At 39.7% G+C, this 14991-nt stretch overlaps 1 protein-coding gene across 1 annotated transcript in view; it reads left to right on the top strand.

The window, feature by feature from the left end:
* The window catches only part of dpp6b (dipeptidyl-peptidase 6b), a 697001-nt gene that overhangs the window by 519277 nt on the left and 162733 nt on the right, over window positions 1–14991 (top strand). The window lies entirely within an intron of this gene.

Below are 14991 nucleotides of genomic sequence, written 5' to 3'. Positions count from 1 at the left end.
AACATTATATGCGACGAGATTGGACATGGCACTCAAGGGTAAACATGTAATAAAGACTTTAAAGATAAAAAAAAAACATAAAAAACTATCAGGATAAAAGCCAGACAGAATATGTAAAACATAGTTAGAGACTGGCCTCAGTTACAATAATAGTGCAATGTTTGTAAATGAAAAATAATAGTGCATCGTAACAATAGAGCCAAGAAGAGATCAGAAGGTTCGAGAGCGTTCTGTGGAATGCTCTCCCCTGTGATTCGATCTGCAACCACACTGGAAATGTTTAAATCTAAACTTCAAACACACTTCTATTCTATATCATATGAATAACCTATATTTTATGTTGACAATATCTGTGTATTATTTGCCCTCATGTAGGTTTTAGATCAGGGGATGGTGTCATAATAGTCTGTAGTTTATAGTAGTCTTTGATCTCTGCAGCCCTTTGAGATGCTTTGTTATTAAGGGCTGTACAAATAAACATGACTTGACATGACTGGAGCAATTAAAAACCATTAGTGGACAAATAGGTACATATTTTCACAGTTTCATACAATAACATTAGCAGCAGCAAAAAAAAGAAAAAAAAAGTCGCATTACATGTTTTCACAGTTTTGTGCGCTCGTTTAGGGTGGTGATGGCCCTAGGGAAGAAGCGGTCTGAGCCTGCTTGTCCTAGTTGTAAGGGAACTATAGCACCTGCCAGAGGGCAACAGGTCAAAGAGGTTGGTGGCCCAAGTGGGAAGTGTCTTTTCTAATATTTATGGCTCTGCTACAGTGTCACAAGCCAACAATTTCCCCTAGACTGGGAAAAGAGAAGCCGATGATTTTTTGGGCTGTGCTGGTTAATCTTTTTATGTTTTTCCTGTTCGCTGCCGTGCTCCCAGCAGACCACACGGCGATGTCCTACGCCTGAATGCTCTCCACGGTTGCTTACAATATTAATACTAAGTTGTGAAAATTTTAGAAGGAAATAGGACTTCAATCCATCCTAATCCCAATTTACCAAATTGGTGAATGCCCTTCCAAAGTAACTCTAGCTATAACAATTGAATTTCTGAAACATCAACTACGAAAACACCCTCACATACCTCCATTTCTTATACAGGGCATGTCAATTCTGGAGTGCAAATGTAATAATAATTTAATGAGACAATACTTGCCAAATACAGCATTTCCTGGAAAAAAAAAGAATTAATTATAAATTTGGTGGCACCGTGATAAATTGATTTAGAACTAAAGTATGTAATTAAAATTACCTATTCCCTCCAAAGTTAAAGAAACACAAATTGCGAATAATATTTATCCATCAATAGAGTTATTGAAATAACATTTTAAGATTGAAACCACGTATCGTATATTCTTCTCATGACCAATTAATCAAAAGTTCGGGCAGGATGTCCCTCTGTGGCTCACTCCTATCATCTCCAATTTTCCCACCACCTTGTCCAGAGATCAAATAATGTTTAGACTTATTATTAAAACAAACTCATGAATCTTATTCTATGTACACCAAAATGTATTACTGGTAATACCTTATTTATTTCATCTGTTTACTTTCTTTTTAACTCTGCATTTCTACCGCACTTTCTGTTCCCTTGAACTTGAATGCTTTGTATTGTTGTTTGGCTGTTTCAGGCCGATTTTCTTTAGAATGATGTAAAGTTCAGTAAAAAAAAAGCATTTTAATAATTAGTACTCGCCAGGAGTGGGGGATTTTTTGTATAGATCGGATCCAAGTAAATACATGGTAGTATCGATCGATAACCATCTGATACTCATCTCATCTCTCATCTCATTAGCCGTACCGCCTCTCCTCATTAGGGTCGCGGGTGGAGCCCATCCCAGCCATCTCCGGGCAGTGGGCAGTGGGCAGGGGACACCCTGAACTGGTTGCCAGCCAGTCGCAGGGCACACAGGGACAGACAGCTCATTCGCTCATTCACACCTAGGGACAATTTGGACCGGCCAATTCACCTGAAATGCATGTTTTTGGAATGTGGGAGGAAACCGGGGTGCCCGGAGGAAACCCACGCAAGCACGGGGAGAACATACAAACTCCGCACAGGAAGTCTGGAGCTGGATTTGAACCCACGACAGGTTCCCGAGACATTAACTGTGCCGCACAAGCGCTAACCACTGCACCACCGTGCTGCCTCATCTGATACTCTTTGCTTGCAAATGATCATCGAATGATTAAACCAATGTTTCCCATAAGATTTTGAGAGACCCTGGTGAGTGGACAATGCAGTGGGTTCTGGAAGAAACTTTTGTGAAATTTAAATTCAAACCCTCCTGGTGCAGTTTTAGAGCTAAATCAAGATCTATGATGAATGTGTGTCCTTCTAAACTATTGAATCATAAAAGAGTTATGAAAGGCAACGAGAAATATAAAAATATAAATGGTAAATGGTCTGCATTCATATAGCACTTTTCTGCTCCTCATCTAATTAGACTAAAAACAATTAACGTTGTTCAGATGCTGATGCTGTACCATTTAAGGTATCGCATCAGCAAATAAACGGACCGGATCACCGATGTGAGTTTAAAATTTAATTAGATGTAATACTTATATCAGTTGGGCAGCACGGCGGCGCAGTGTTTAGCGCCTGTGCGGCACAGTTCATGTCATGGGAACCTCCTGCGTGGGTTCAAATCCAGCTCCAGATTTCCTGTGCGGAGTTTGTATGTTCTCCCCGTGCTTGCGTGGGTTTCCTCCGGGCACTCCGGTTTCCTCTCACGTTCCAAAAACATACATTTCAGGTGAATTGGCCGGTCCAAATTGTCCCTTGGTGTGAATGAGCGAATGAGTTGTCTGTCCCTGTGTGCCCTGCGATTGTCTGGCAACCAGTTGAGGGTGTCCCCTGCCCACTGCCCGGAGATGGCTGGGATGGGCTCCAGCCCCCCCGCGACCCTAATAAGGATAAGCGGTACGGCTAATGAGATGAGATGAGATGAGACTTATATCAGTCCCCGCGACCCTAATAAGGATAAGTGGTACAGCTAATGAGATGAGATGAGATGAGACTTATATCAGACATATTGGTAAATAACAGTATTAAATAATATTACCGCTGTGTTTGTGATTACTGCTATGACAAAATCCTGGTTCTTCTTAGATTAATTACAGTACGGGTGCGCGATACCGAGTACATGTTAGTATCTATCGATACTAATACCCTTTGATTGGAAATGTCATGACACTTGAAAAATTGAGATTGAGATCTCCCCTTGAGTTCATTTACATTTACGATAAACACAGCACCAAAATATTGAGCACTAAAATGTTTCATTGCAAACTTTAACAGTCTACAAAATCAATGGAAATATTTCAGAAAGAGAGTCAAACCTGAGGTTCAGTGGCGTGCAAATATAGACACTGGGTGGGGCTGAAAGTAACTCCTGTTCCTCATACCTCTTCCAAAAAAACGACCTATGGAAAGTTTTTCTCTTGCTCTCACTCTCTCCCTCTCTCTCTCTCTCTCTCTCTCTCTCTCTCTCTTCATGCTCTACCTGTAATTATTTTGTTAAAGTAGCACAAAATAAATCAGACCACTTGCCACTCGTTTGTTGCCGCTTACCCAAAATAAATGTCAGATAAGACAAAAAAATGTGACTGTTAAACACATTTTAAATATTAGTACTGATTTGCTTCTCAAAGGTATCATCCATCCATCCATCCATCCATTATCTGCACCGCTTATCCTCAGTAGTGTCGCGGGCGTGCTGGAGCCCATCCCAACTATCTTCGGGCAGTGGGCAGAGAACACCCTGAATTGGTTGCCAGACAATCTCAAAGGTATCAAGTAATCTTAAAATGTATTGATATGTATCTGATAAATAATGTCATATTTATTATTGTGTTATTTATTTATATTCTGTTTGTTGTTGTTACTTTATTAATAAATTGATGAAATCAAGATATAACCTCTTTAATACACCATTCCCCCAAAAATAAAAATGGTTGTACATGCCATTGATGGCATTGCTATTTCGATGTAAAAGATACTTTTTGGAGATAAAATTTGATTATTTTCTACAGCGCACCTCTCAATGCCAACCGTCATTGATGGAGTATGATAGCTACTAGGAACCTGTACAATTTCTATTCACATTTGCAACAGACCTGACTCCACTAATGCTTGAAAAAATGAAACCATGTCACCAGAACCAAAAAGCTCTAACATTTGTCAGCACACAAGCAGGGTACCAGGTGTTGACTAACTATTCAGCATGCAACTTTATTTGTCACACAGCAACAATCCCCATACATGCTGTCTTTTTTATGTTTAACTTATCTTCCAGCAATGCCCTGGATTTCAATTGTACTATTTCACTCAGCAGAGTCCATACAATGAACGCCGGTCAATTTGCTTGGATGCACTCGACACAGCTGTTATGTATGTCAAACATGAAACAGGCCAAGTGTCTTTCTAAAAGCATGTAAAGAGATAACTGCAATGGTTCCCTGATAGTGGATCGAGAACACGAAGTGATGAGATGAGCTGTGTAGAAATTGAACCACTGGGTTTAATTTGTTTTGATCAGCGTCAGGATGTAGCGAAATGATGCTGCAGGCACCTTAATTTGACGAGGGAGCTCGAGTTCAATTTAGGTAAGCGTTATGAAACCACATGAATCAAATATCACGATGTGTTAACTGTAAAATGGAAAAATCGGAGAAGAGAACCAGACCAAAGCATAGTCACCGGTGCTTGGTTTTCCTTTTTTCTTTTAAAGTAAAAATAAGTCATGTTAATTTGTATAGCCCTTAATCACAGGAAGTCTCAAAGGGCTGTACAGACTACATACTACTATTACACCATCCCTTGATCTAAAACCTACATGAGAGCAAGGAAAAGCTAAAAAATCCCAGCCTGAGGAGGACAACTCAGTTAACAGGTATGGAAGTCCTACTTTTCAATATTGGAATTTAAATGATAAACACAACAAAAGAAAAAGTATATAAATTTGTTTTTCTTCTGCAAGTAAGTTATCGAAAAAATTAAAAGAATATTTAAATTTCAAAAATAGTGTTAATCTTAAAGAAGTTTAACATTCCCCTCTGAAGGCGTTCTGACAGTTTCCAATATGGTTTTGGGGATTCTTGTCAATTGAAAAGAGGTTAAAATCACAGGGAGTCATTTTTTTCTTTTAAAAGTATTTTTAACTGCATCTTTGCCTTGTATATTTGAGAAAGAGAGTACATAGTCTACACACCTTTTTCAGATTATGAATGCATTTAAAAGTGGGGTGCGTCATTTGAAGTGTCCTCCTCATGCTGAAGTCACCAAGTTTTTTGTTGACCTCATGTTTGCTGTTTTTGAAACTCCTTTGTGCCGTTGACATTTTATTTTGGAAACCAGGGTTTCCAATTTCACGCATTAACCTATTTTATTACCTATGCAATCCAAGCAGGAACATGCCTACCCAATTGAACAACATACATTTCGGGCTCATCCCCCCAAGATTAATTATTTTGGCTCAAGTGGTGTGAAACATGTGTGGCAGCAACTAGGTGAGGAGCACAAACATGTTTGTGTCGTGCTGATTGTCAGGCATGGTGTGGGGAATGTCATGGTTTGGGGCTGCATGAGTGCAACTGGAGTTGGGGAGTTTCATTTCATTGAGGAAAATATGAACTAAGAAGTATGTACTATGAAGTAATGAAGCAAGAAATTATCCCCTCCCTCCAGAAACTGGGTCTCGGGGAAATGCTCCAACCTAACAATGACCGCCCAAACACCTATAAGATAACCAAAGCTTTGCTAAAGGGGCTAAGGGTAAAGGGGATGCTATGGCCAACGATGTCTTCAGATCTAATCCCAATAGAACATCTTTGGAGCGTGCTCGAGCGAAGGTGAAGAACCACAAGATCTTGAATATCCCCCAGCTCAGTCATGTTGTCATGGAAGAGTGGAAGAGCATTCCAGTGGCAATTTATGAGGATCTGGTGAAATCCATGGCCAGGAAGATTAAGGTGGTTCTGCAAAATCATATTGGCCACACAAAATATTAAAATTCAGGAACTTTTACTGTATGGTATACTCACTTTTGTTATCAAGAGTTAAGCTACTAAGGGCTATGTTTTGAGTTTTTTGAGGGGAAAAATAAAGTTACACTGCTATATGAGCTTTACACAGACTACCTTTCATTGTGTCTAAGCAATGTTTCCTCAGTGTTGTTCAATCAACATTATAATGAAATCTTTGCAGAAATGTGAGGGGTAAACATTCTGTGCATGCACCGCATTTTAATAACCATAGGACGAACCGTGTTCAAAGAGCAGTCTGCGTAGCTGGTCATAGTCCTGCATTTAACACATACATACGGTGCACTTGATTATTGGGCGCGGGTTCCTTCGGCTTAGGCCGCCTTACAAAAACACAGACAAGGATACAAGTGTTTGTATTCAAAAATACAACAGGAGAAAAACTGTTTGCTTGTCGTTTATTTGAGTATTGATTACAAAGTACTGTAGAGTCTGTTACTTTTGTTTTACATTACTTTTGTTTCATTTTGTCGTTAGTCAGTCTGTTTGTAGCATGGATGAGCGTGAGCTGCAGCCAATAGTAGTTCCTGTGAAAATTGTGTTTACTTTTTGTTTTTTCTTAATAAATTTAGTGATCAGACGTCGGCAACTCGGTGCATCTGTAGGGCATTACAGTAATAACATTTTTTAATCGTCAAAAGGCACAGGCATGGTAAAAAAAACATAGATTAAACAAAATTTGGAAAAAGAGCTGGCGGATAACCGAGTTGGGTACTCTTATTTTTACTGGTAATCCTTATGATCCGTGTATCTACAATCCATTCGCAAATTTTCTCTCTCAGTCATCCATAATTCCCAGTGTGCTCACAGCCTTGCTTGAACGAATGGTTCACCCTAAAAGTCTCATCGTATCCTCAACTGCATCCTCAATTGTGTCCACCTAACAACACACATAGCGCGCACAATTTGAAGAAAATATAAGACTTTTATGTGCGCCCCATGGTCGCGAAAATATGGTACTGTCTATATTTGTTTGCATGATTATGGTTATTCGTGAAAAGCAAAACACTGCTGTGGTTGTTCTTTTATCGTTAGTGTTTTCTCCTCACCATTCAGACCAGGCCACAGTTTTAGGACTCAGGAAAACAGGAGTTGAAACACATAATGTCCAACACTGGCTGGATAGCAACTTTGTTGCTGTCGATCACAGGGGGCGCCATTTCCACTTGTAGGTGGTGCTGGGCACCTGCTCTCTCCCAGGGAAATTGACTACCAGATTCAAGAGATTCTGGATGACCATTCTACGCCACAGCATGAAGATGAAAAACTAGCTGCACCTCCGGCTGGAGACAGGTAAAGATGTTGCATATCCTTTCAAGTCTGATACTGAATTCGCAATAAAGGTACAAGCCTTACCATATGTTTCAGCAAATCTATTTTTTCAAGTCAGGTCATGTTTATTTTTATAGCCCTTAATCACAAAGAGTCTCAAAGGGCTGCACAGATTATTACAAACACCAGACTATTATTACACCATTCCCTGATCTAAAACCTACATGAGTGCAAATAATACACAGATACACAGATATTGATATTGGATAACTTGATACAATGTATGCAACAAGAATAATGCCAGAGCCTGTGTCCCAGATCAACAAATATACCACTTTAAACATCTCTCCCTTCCGCAATTAATGAAGATTGTTGAGGTTAATTTTGACCTTCATTTTCATAATTGTTTCAAAACATGGTGCAAGCAGAGTTCTTTTGTAAAAATGTCACAAAATATTGCAAACAAGGATATTTACGTTTTTACTTTCAGTGCAGACCGCCCTGGGCAGAGAGAGAAGTGCGCTGTGTGCATAGCTCTGCTAACCCCTACCATTCACCTAATAAAAATACTGTGTGTTTGGCTGGGTTACTGGGTGTTTGATTTTTCTTCTGTGGGTTTTCATCATAAAGTTTCTAAACAGGAAACCTAAATTGCTTAATGAACTTCAAATACAATACAAAGGATTCCTTAGCGACGTACATTGGTGTGTATTATTATTGAAATATTAAATTATTACCAGCTCAGTAGCCTAGATGGTAGTGTGCCCGCTTTGAGACTGGGAGGTCGCTGGTTCGCGCCTCGGCCGAGACATACCTAATTGGTATAATGGCGGCGCCCTCTGTTGGCTGCGGCTGCATCGACTCGCTACAACGGGTCAGGTGTATCGACATTTCGTTCTGTGTACTTTGTTACAAAGAATGACAATACAAAGGAAATTATTATTATTGTTATTATAGTTTTTTAATAAGGGGATGCTTTGTTTACCACTAAGATGTGCTAAATAATATACAACATCCCTTTAAAAAATTGTCTGACCAGCATTAAGTCAACAGATGAAAATAAAAGTAATAACGTAGTTTATGTAGCGGCATAGCTGGGTGGGTAGCTCGCAGCTCCCCTTGTGCAGGGGTTCAGGGTTCAAGTCCAGCTACCGCAGCCTCCCAGTGATGCAGGGTGGAGTTTGGATGTTCTACCCGTGCCAGCGCGTGTTGCCTCCTGGGACTCCCGTTTCCTCCCACATTCCAAATATCATGCATGTCAGGTTAATTGGCCGATCCAAATTGTTCCTAGGTGAGTGAAAGTATTAATGGTTGTGTCTCTGTGTGCCCTGCAACTAGCAGGCAACCAATTGAGGGTGTGAGATGGGCTCCAGCACCCCCGCGACCCTACTGAGGACAAGTGGTGCAGAAAATGGAAGGATGAATAATGAACTGAGCTAGCTGAGCTTCTTCTTGTTTTCTTTCTAAATAAATAAATGAATACATTATTTTATTGTTTTTTTAGCTAAACATTTTGCCGAGTTGGACAGCAAACATTTTGGAAAGTAAACTAAAAATGATAGAATATAAAATATGTTGTGGCCCCTCTTTAATATATTTTTTGTATGTAACCTTCAGGGGTAAGTTTATGGTCACCTTTGGTCAAAAGACGTCAATTCTTGCTTTGATCCAATTCCAAAAAGTATGTCTCAATCCAACAATAAGACACACTTGTAAACCTACATGTTTAATGGAGTCCATCATGTGTTCAGTCAACGTCTAAACCCCGAGTTACCATGGAGACAGCATCCAACGAGGTCATCAATTGTAGCGAGTCCTGTAAAAAATATCCCTATTTCTCCTCTAAATGTGTCAGGCGGCTTTATTGAAAGTGCTGATTACATTTTTATCTTTTAAATGAATGTTATTTTCAAACTTGTATGACAAAAGAAAAACAAAATACAGTAGAGAAGAAAACGTCATGGAGTAGAAAGAAGTCATAACCTTTTGGAACGCTTTGCCTTAAACACGTCCATAGCTCCTTTGTCTTGTCTGTTTGGTTAAGTCACTTAGCAACAACTAATCAAACAAGTCAAGTCAAGTCATTTTTATTTGTATAGCCCTTAATCACAATAAGTCTCTAAGGGCTTCACAGATTAGTACACTATGTTACACAGACTATTTTTCAGCCGACAAGAAGAGTAGGTTATTATTCATATGCAATGGAGTAGAAACAAAAATAACACACAGCTTCAAACTCTTTAGAACTCTTTAATTCAGATAATAGGTTATCTAAGTGTTTTTTTTTTTTTCTCACATCCCAACTTACTCACCAGCACTACCGTTTTATTTGTTGGACCAGTGGTTGGCGAACATTTGGCCACGGACCAATACCTGGCCATGAAACAACGGGAGAACAAAATATTTTGAAAGAAACAAACAAAAACAAAAATCAAAATTCAGCAAACAGATATTTCTCCTCTCCCTTTCCGTCCATAATCTCTGTTTGTACATTTGCTCCATTGATTTAGTTTGTTGTTCTTTACAATCCACGCCCCTCTACCTACATGCTTCCTACCGCTCACTATTGGTGACACACAATCAATATGCACAAACAAGCTGACCCCGATTTGAGTATTTGATAGTTGTAAATTTGGCTTAAGTGTGAGTATATTTGGTAGGGAAAATATCTGAATTAGGCGTCCTTGTACTCACCATCACAACTGTATTCAATAGTACTTTGTAGGCAACGATTAACATGTCCTCTCCCGAGTGCTAACGGATCGTTGGTAGTATGAGACAATACAAGTGATGCAGAGTTTGTGAGATCGTTCAAATTTCCAGCTAAATTGAGACTTGATTTCCTGAGTGAGCACAGCCATGGGCTCATATTTGTGGACGTACTCGTGGATGTTCACGGCGGAGTTTTCAGCAATTTTAAAGTTATTGGGCTATTAGAGGCGACACATGTCCAACTGAATCATTCCAAGATTAAAAGAGAGAGCCAGGATTTTGACCATGGCGTTTTGTGGGGCAGTGGAAACAGCGTATATCCTGAACAGTGGTGACCCCCTTAACTAAATCAAAACCTCTCCGTGTTTTCGTCCACCATGGTTGTTGATTGTATGCTTCCTCACGCCTACTTGACCGAGACGGTTCACACAGAAGCCGCATTCCAAAAGATCTGAGATATATCGGATTTACCACATTAGAAAGTGACCTGGGTCTGAGGTGGAAAAATATCGGATATGTACCGTTCGACGGAATTTAAGAGATTAGATACAGGTCGCGTTTGTGCACAAATAATACAATTTTCCTGCAATGTGAACCTAGTGCAGCCTGAACCTACATGACACATTGAAGCATTCCTCAGATAGCACGTCACATCCAACCCGGTTGACTCCAAAATCCGAACTCCTCTGGGTGTCGCATTCCCCCCGTTCCGCACTTATTGATTCCTCCTTATGTGCGGCTCAAGCTGGCACTAAAAAGTCCGCCGGGTCGCGTCTGTTCAGAATGTCGTGAGAGGAGCCAAGGAGTGAAAAGATTCTGCCAAGAACATTCTGTTCAAACTCATTAGTCAGCTTGTGTGTCGGGTGGCATCAGAAGGCACTGAGACGCCTGAAGATGCATTCATTAAAATTGGCAAAGCCGTTGCCGTCGCTGTTGTCAATATCTCGTCAAGCTGCTACCTGCTTATGAATCAGCCATCATATGCCTTTTTGAAAACGATAGAAAGAGACCAAGTATTCCCAGTTGACTCACTAGTCAAGTTGTAAACATATTTTGGAATTTCTTTGGGGTCCCAGCATTGCTGCCGCTTAGTTTACTCAAAAATCGTTTGGTGCAAAGAGAGAAATATGCAGATGACTTTTTAGCTTTAATTTTGAAATACAGTAACTCCTCAGTTATCGCGGGTATTGGGGACCTAGAATACCACGAGAAAAGTGAAAATCTGCGAAGAAGCGTCACACTTTGATCGAAGCCTTCACGAGTTAAAGTTACCTGGATATGACATCCTGAGAGTATACAACTGTAACGAAATAATATCTACAGATCAACAAATAAAAACTCATGACACTAAATTTGCAGATGAATGAATCGTCTTTATTGTCATACAAAAATAAAACAAAATTAAAGCGTTTCTTCTTTCAGTGTAAGAAAGTGATTTAGAGAGCGTCTGGCTAGCTGCACATGAGCATGGGGTAACATTGAGTTTAGCTAGGTTTCTGTGATGATTGAAATATAAGTCACAAATGTAGCAGTTTCCCACTAGTTGTAGCTCCAAGTCATCTATTCCTGGTGTTGGTCAGATACAGGCTCAACAGGGGTGGCTTAGCCTAGCCATAGTAGCAGTGGGCCTACGTGCAGTCTCAGTATTGCCTTCTCTCGCTCCCCGGACCCGATAACAATGGAGTACACACAGATGATCACCATTTTTTTTTTTGCACTTTTCTGATTTAATTGATAAATTGGTATTCAATGTAACAAGCTGCCAAAAGCTACAGGTTACAATGCTTTTCAGTTTGTTTTAGGTAAACGCATTGACTTGGGCGCCCACCCTGCCGTTTGACTGACAGCATACACCTGCCTATCATAATTGCAAATACAGACAGTCCCGCCCACGCAACAAACAAAGCCATCTCTAAACTGCCCCGATGATACTATTTGCTGCCTGCTCCGTACACAATGTACAATATGTACAATGTTCATATACATGACAATGAAAACAATTCAATTTAATTCCAAATCTGCCAAGCAGTGAACCAGCAATAACCGTTACGCGAAGTAGTGTGCGGTCTTTGTAATGATTTATACTAAAGTCACGGGATAAGGAGATGGAACAAATGCTTTATTTTGGTATAGTCTTTATAACTTGTTGCACGAATGATATTGTCATGTTTGCGGAGGTTGGCCCGAATGGAGGATTCATGTCTGATTTTGTAGTAACTATAGGGCCCAAGGACCATACTCGGTTTTCTTAGATGAATTCTTGGAACTGATATCCGACCTAGTAACCTAGGCAGACAAAATAATAATCATTGTTTACTGAAAGGACTAAATCACTTAAAAAAAGGCAGCAGGAAATCGGAACGAAAATGGCGCGCTACCAAGCTTGACGTTTCCTGTCAAACTTGGAGTGACAGCTTATTTAAATATGAAGCATCCCTTGCTTCTGCAAAATTTGCTTATTTTTTGGAGGTGATTGTGGCACAAAGGAATAACCCCAAATTCTTTTGACACTGGAGCATCACTAATGAGGCAACAGAATATTCTACCCATTCAGCCCATGGCTTTATGGTCTTCTTTAATAAGAAAATTCAACGCATACGGTAAGAGATTTCTAAGGACCATGTAAAGACGTCACACGTCAAAGTTCTGAAAATCAAAGATGCGCGACATGGTCGCTGTCCGGGGAATTTTTTAGCAATTTAGTGATTTGTCACTTGATAATCTTTGACAGGTGGTGAGTACGGCCATACCGACGACTTGCCTGCTTGAACGGTTTCTGTGTTCGCCGATTAAAGGTCTTTTTGGGGTTAAGTCCGCTGTTATAAAACCTACACTTAAAAGAACTAACCTTGACCCATAAAAACCAATTACAGACCCGTGTCAAATATACTGTTTCTTTTCTTTTAAAGTACTTGAAAAAGTTGTGGTACAGCAGCTGAATGATTTTATATGTGAAAATAATCTTTTAGAATCCATGCTATCAGGATTCAGGGCTAATCACTCTACATAGACAGCCCGGTTAATGATCGGTTACTGGCAACGGACTCCGGCGCTTCATCACTGTTGCTGCTGCTGCCTTTGACACTGTGGATCATAATATATTACTAGATCGGCTGGAAAAAAATCGATTGGTTGCACAGGAACCGTCCTCTTATGATTCAGATCCTACCTCTCAGATAGGACACATTGTGTTGAATGTGCTGAATTGACATCTGAGCCCTTTAGTGTTACTTGTGGTGTTCCGCAGGGTTCAATACTTAGCCCCCTTCTTTTCAGCATTTTCATGCTTCCATTAAGTGTTATTATTCACAAGTATAAATTTCCATAGCTATGCGGATGATACTCAACTATATTTTCCGATTGAGGAATCTGCCGCACTAAACTGGAAATTTGGAGGCCTGTCTCATTGAGATAAAATGATGTCACATAACTTCTTGCGCTTCAACCCTGAAAAGACCGAAATGTTGATTAATGGTCCATTTAAATGCTGTGACTTCTTCTCAAAGATTGCTCTGAATATTGACAAATGTAATATCACCCAGAGTGACTCAGTCAAAAATGTAAGAGTCACATTTGACCCCAATCTGTCCATCCAAACACACGTTAAGAATATTGGTAGAACACATTTCTCCATCTTTGCAACATTGCTAAAATTCGCCTTATGCCGTTCCAATCCAATGCGAAGATTATAATTCATGCGTTTGTTACCTCCCGCCTCGATCACTGTAATGTAGTAGTATAAAAAACAAGAGCATGGAGCTGGTGAAAAATACTGCAGCGAGGCTTGTAACTAGCACATTACCCTGATTTTAGCTAACAATCATTGGCTCCCTGTCACTTAAAATGTGATTTTAAAGTTCTTTTGCTATTATACAAAAATCATGCATGGAATTGCTTGCTCATATTTTTCAGATTTATGACAATATCTGTGTATTGTTTGTTATTGCAACTTCCATTGCAGCCTGGTCATCCTGGAAGGGGGATTACCTCCCTTCTCAAGGTTTCTTTATTTTCCTTTGTTGAGGTTTTTGAGTTTTTCCTTGCCCTCATGTAGGTTTTAGACTTGTGGATGGTGTATTCTATAGTTTACAATAATCTGAGGTCTGTGCAACCCTTTGAGACTCCATATGATTAAGAGCTATACAATAGAACATGACTTGGCAAAGGGTGGCATATATCAGGGGTGGCGGACAAGTTTGACACAAAGAGCTGAAATTTTTAACTGCGAGAGTCAAAGAGCCACACCACGCCCTGACCCGCATTAGACGTAACCTACGCAGATGATTGGCTGTCAGTTGTGTCCGGAGCAGCATAAAAATTATAGACGATACCAGTCACCCTGCTTGCAGGTAGTTTGATTACCTGCCGTCGGGTCGCCGTCTTCGCTCCATTGCGAGCAAGATTTCACGTCTTAAAGAGAGTTCTTACCCTTCCGCTATCCGTATGTTCAACGGGAATTGATTTAGGTTATTATGTATAGTATTATTATGCCAACGGCGTTCCTCCGACCTATTCTACTCTAGTCGTGTTATTTACATATTCTTTCTTTTTAAACTATTCTATATAATTACCTTGTATTGTACACTACAATATCTTTTTTACTATATTCTTTTTATTCATTTAAATCTATTATTTTATCATTATTGAGTGTTCGCATGTCAAATGATTTCTTGTATATCATGTTTATGGTTTATACTGGCTGAATAAATACAATAAAAACAACTAATCTGCCAAATTAATTTCAAAATCTTATTTATTATTTGCTATTAACTCTGATGGATTCATGTGTGTTTTAAGAGGGGAAAAAACTAAACATGAAACGAGGCAAAGAGCCACAGTATATAGAAAATATGATGAGGCAAAGAGCAACATTCTTATTGGCCAAGAGCCGCGTGTTTGCTACCCCTGGCATATATTAACAAAAATTCGGAACCAAAAAAAAAACAAACCATATCCAAA

The sequence above is a fragment of the Urocampus carinirostris genome, chromosome 1, assembly GCF_059441175.1.
Source record: "Urocampus carinirostris isolate Australia breed hairy pipefish chromosome 1, RoL_Ucar_1.0, whole genome shotgun sequence".
Lineage (NCBI taxonomy): Eukaryota > Metazoa > Chordata > Actinopteri > Syngnathiformes > Syngnathidae > Urocampus > Urocampus carinirostris.
The sequence above is the reverse complement of the archived record's forward strand: the minus strand, read 5'-3'. Positions and strand labels throughout refer to the sequence as shown.